Source organism: Myotis yumanensis, unplaced genomic scaffold (genome assembly GCF_028538775.1).
Source record: "Myotis yumanensis isolate MYYU_CA2020_CCGP unplaced genomic scaffold, mMyoYum1.0.hap1 SCAF_13, whole genome shotgun sequence".
Lineage (NCBI taxonomy): Eukaryota > Metazoa > Chordata > Mammalia > Chiroptera > Vespertilionidae > Myotis > Myotis yumanensis.
The window spans coordinates 7,835,442-7,840,487 of record NW_027223764.1 but is presented as its reverse complement, the minus strand read 5'-3'; positions in this window follow the sequence as shown (position 1 = coordinate 7,840,487).

Here is a 5,046-nt window from a genome sequence, read left to right as displayed (position 1 = left end):
ATCATCTCTCTACCAGCCCTGACAGACAATGCTCTGGCAATTATAGCCGAGAGCAGTGATGGCGAACCATTTGAGTTCGGCGTGTCAGCATTTTGAAAAACCCTAACTTAACTCTGGTGCTGTGTCACATAGAGAAATTTTTTGATATTTGCAACCATAGTAAAACAATCACTTATATTTTTGATATTTATTTTATATATTTACATGCCATTTAACAAAGAAAAATCAACCAAAAAAATGAGTTCGCATGTCACCTCTGACACGCCTGTCATAGGTTCCCCATCAGTGGGCTAGGGGGAAACCAAAAGGATAAAGATTAAGGAAAGAATTGCCATGCAGAACGGCTTCAACAAAAGGAGTTACAGATTTGCACATTGAACCTGGTGATCTTAACCTTGAAGTTGTAGAAGAATTAGATACTATTAATCAATTTTTTAAATCGCCTTTATTCAACTTTGGGTAATTGTCATTGGGTGGTTGTTTTTGTGTTTTATAGGAGCCATTTTTATTTTCTTATTTATTATTTTTTAAAATATGTTATTGATTTGTTTAGAAAGAGAGGAAGGGAGAGGGGAAGAGAGAGCGATAGCAACACCAATTGGCTGCCTCCTACACACCCCCTACTGGGGGTTGAGCCTGCAAGCTGGGCATGTGCCCTGACCAGGAATTGAACCGGAGACCTCTTGGTGCAGGGGATGACACTCAACCAAATGAGCCACACCTGCCGGGCCAGGAGCCATTTTGTAAAGATTGGTATCAGATGAATTAGTGGGAGCTTAAATTTTGATGCATGATGTGATCCCATGGATGAGATTAGCACGAGGGCAGTTTTGAGGAACTGCTGTGGTTGTGGGTCCCCTTAATTTCAAGGGCAAAGATCTCAGTAAGGTTGAGCCCAGAGCAGTGATCCTCAAACTCTGTGGTTTGGGAGGGGGGACCAGCCTGCTGCACCTCCCGTGGTTCGTGTCTGAGAGGCCGGAAGGCAGACTCACTGCTCCCGCCCAGGCAGCTGAGGGGTCTGTCTCCTGGTTTCTCTTCTGGGACTTTGTGGGGTCACCCTCCCAGGGCTTCTGGAAAACTGGAAAATATCCCAACTACTTGCTGAGCCTTGCCCCCGCCCTTTGAAGAGAGTGCCAGCTCCCTTGTGTTGAGATGTGACTTTTTTTCTGCAAAGGTACAATCTCTAAAAGATTAAAATATCTCCTAATCAATCCAAATAAGGGTTGTGTTTTAAAATATATTTTTATTGAATTCAGAGAGGAAGGGAAAGGGAGAGAAAATCACTTATTGGCTGCCTCCTGCACGCCCTCTAGTGGGAATGGAGCCTGCAACCCAGGCATGTGCCCTGACTGGGAATCAAACCATGATCTGCTGGTTCATAGGTTTATGCTCAACCACTGAACTACACCAGTCGGGCTCAAATAAGGAATTGAAATAATACTTCTTCCTAATTATGTTAATGATAGCTATTGCCTGTGGAAACTTGGGGAGGGGGACACAACCAAGAAAATAAAAATGACCAATAGCACCATCATCTAAACAACCATTGTTGGCATTATAGTTTAGCTCCGTCTACCCACCCTTTAAAAAAAAAATAGGATTTCTGTGTGAGTACACACATGGGTTTGCTGTTATTATGCCTGTTTTATGCCCGTACTCTATCATATTTTCCACAGGAGCATTTTTCTATCACACTGTTTTGAATAATCAGATAGACTGCAATCCCAGGTCCTGTGGGGTTTGGGCAGTTCTTCTGGCTTGTTTGACACTCACTCTTTACACTCCTCCTTGGTTGTTTTCCTGGACAAGGGTCTTAACCATTTCTGTGCCAGGGGCCCCCTGGCTGCCTGGGGAAAACGTGGGCCTCTTCTCAGAATAATGTTTTTAAATGTAAAATAAAATACAGGAGCTTACAGCTTAAACAAATTATATTGAAATAGTATTAAATAGTAAAAAGAATCCATTTGTGCAATAGCATGTTTCTTTAGGACTGTATTGAATAGCAGCGTGTCAGACAGTGTGGTGGCTCTAAGAATCCCAATCATGGTAGAGTAGTGATCGCAGTAGCATCATCTCCAGCTGTTTGTAATGAATGTCATGAGGTGTGAGGAGGTGTGAGATCTCTATTGGTCTAAGGTGAAAGGTATGGCTGTGGTGTGTTCCCTACATTCATGAAAGCAAGCCTAAGTTTCACTCCATGAACACCAAGATATAACTTCTTTTTCTCATCAAAATTCTCTTTTTCTCATTGAAGATATGACTCCTGGTTTCCACCCAGGGGAAATAGGGGTCCAGGGAGCCTGGTGAACATCCCTGCCCTGGAGGACCCCAGCAGGAGCTGGTGGCTGTTGACCAGATGAAATGCCACTCAGGCCAGCAGTTCCCTGATTCCTGGACTAATCTGTGACGGGAACCAGGAGGGCATGGGTGATGGGACCCACTGACTCTTTGAAGATAATGTGCTAAACCTTTGGCAAAAACTACAACCAAACCTCAGAATAGGTTGGCTGCTACTTGTGTGGGCTGCAAAACCAGAAACCCAACAACTACACAATTCTGAACCCTTCCCTGATAAGGACTGAAATCCTCATTATGGAGTGAGGAAGGAAGGTGCCCTGAGTTTAGCTAATCCCCCCAGATGGACCACAGGCCTCTGAACCATATCCTCCCGCCCTGTGAGGGGCCTCAGAGGCAAAGAGATGGCCCACTCAAAGGGCGTATCAAAGGGACTAGTTACAGAGGTGGACAGGGCTCAGCAGCAGCTGGAAGCTCTGACATCCTGGTGGCCTGAAGCCGGAAGGGAGGGAGGGAGCTGTCATAGGAACATGGAAGGAGGAGCTGGGGCCATAGGAGGGAGCTGCTTGAGAGGAGCTACAGTCCTCAGGACTGAAGTGCAACATTGCCCAACACCAGCACAGATGGGAGGGAGCCTGGGTAGAAATACTCTAACACTTTTCCTACACCTCTGATCTCCCTGAGCATCCCCCATTGGCTGAACCCAACCAGAGGGCCAAGGCCAAGGCCATGGGAGGCCACAGAAGCATCCTCCCGGCAACAGGGCAGGGAGGGGGAGGCAGGAGAGATGTAGAAGTTACCCAGCTCACCAGCCCATGAGTCATTAGCTTCCAAGGTCCCATCCTTTCCTCCCGCAATGCCTGATCCAATGGTGATCAAGGTACCTGCAAGGGGCTGTGCTAGGCTCTGGCCACACAGAAATGACCATCCACACCGAGACCCTCCCACCAAGGCAAGGTCTAAACAAACAGGCACCGAAATATGATGACCAGCTGAAATATGTTCCATAGAAGGAAAATAGGAACATGATTAGAATGTAAAGGAAAAACTGGTCCCACTCTGGGCAGTGAGGAAGGCTTCTTGGAGGAGGGGGATACTTTGACTTAGGTCAGAAGTGAGTGGGGATGGTATGTGTTGGGAAGAGGAAACAATATGCAAAGACCCCGGGGTGGGCACTTTCAAAAAGTTTACACAAGTCCAGTCCGGCTGGTGCTAATGGAATTCGGTGAGCAACAGAGAGAAACTCTGCCCGGCCGGTGTGACTCAGTGGTTGAGCATGGACCTATGAACCAGGAGGTCATGGTGGATTCCAGGTCAGGGCACATGTCCGGGTTGGGGGCTTGATCCCTGATCCTGCAAGAGGCAGGCCAGGCCACCTCAACCTTCTTATCTCCAGGTCAAAGTACAGTGCACACAGTTCAGAAATTATTTGGAAATAGACTATGTGGTTTCCAAACAGAGCTATCTCTTTAAACAGAGTTTGTTTGACTCTTTCTTGCTCATCAAAGGGTTGCCTTTGCTTTTGTTCTCTGTCCAGGTCCTTTGGCGGCAGCTGTCCACCCAGCCTGACCCCGGAGATGAGGACACCTGTGTCTTCATACCCAGGTGCCTTCTAGGAACAGCAAACCTGCAGACCCCATTCCTTCCAACACCTGCAGGCACCAAGACTGGCTTGGGCTCCTGTTACGAAGGGATTCTGAACAGCAGGCTTGGTGTTCCCTGTTCTCACCTCGGAAACACAATCTTTTGGCAGCTGAACCTGTAGATTCAGATTAATGGGGTCCTTTCCTGTGAAGCACAGGCACTCCATCTTGCTCCTGTAACCTCCATGTTGCAAAAACTGCTATTTGAAATTGTCCACTAAAGATAGATGGTCCTTTGTTCTATGAATTAACTCTGCTATTATTGGCTTCTGTAAACATGCTTGCTCAAATAATAGGGAAAAGAAGCTCAATTACCTGGCCTTGCAATCCGCTCTGTTGCCATCCCTGGTAACTGCCATGCCAGGTGTGTTTGAGTTATCTAAATGGTACTGTGCTCAAGGCTACAAGCTTCCTGCAAAATATCTCCCATTACATAGGGCTCTTTGTAAAGTCTGCCAAAGATCCGGAAACCCCATATTTAGGAGACAAAGGAACAGAGAAGGTATAAAGGGAAAGCTTCCTCCATATTAGTTTGCTCAGACTCTGGAGATAACTCATTTGAGACCGCCGGCGTAATGAAGACTCCAAGTTTGACTTATTGATTAAGGTGTCCTCTGTGCAGTTCACTGATTTCCAATGTAACACCTGTCCCAAAGTCTATTTTTTCCCCTCTGATCTCACTTTAAATACCTCTGCTCCCCGCTGAGCTGACTGTATGTGTTTATGATAATCTCGGTGCAAAGGACACTTACCCATCTTCCTGTCCTTTCCTCTAAAAAGTCCAAAGGACAAAGCATGGTTATAAAAGGCCACGGCCACCCGGGGGCTGAGTGGAGCACAGGTGTCTCACAGTAAGTCATGGCTCTGCCCGGGCAGGGCACTTGGCAGGGGTGGGCAGCCAGAGGAACGTGGCCCAGAGGGAGCAGACACTGTGCTGGGAGGATCCGGCATCCGGGTTCCACAGAGGTGCTCCCCTCTCCCTGTGTTGGGAGGCCTCAGCCTCAGGGTCCCGCCTGGAGGGACAGCCTGATGGGACCCAGGACCGGGCTTCCCTGGGCTCCAGGCCCCCTGCCCTGTCTGGGTTGGGCGATGGTCTCCACTGTCTGTG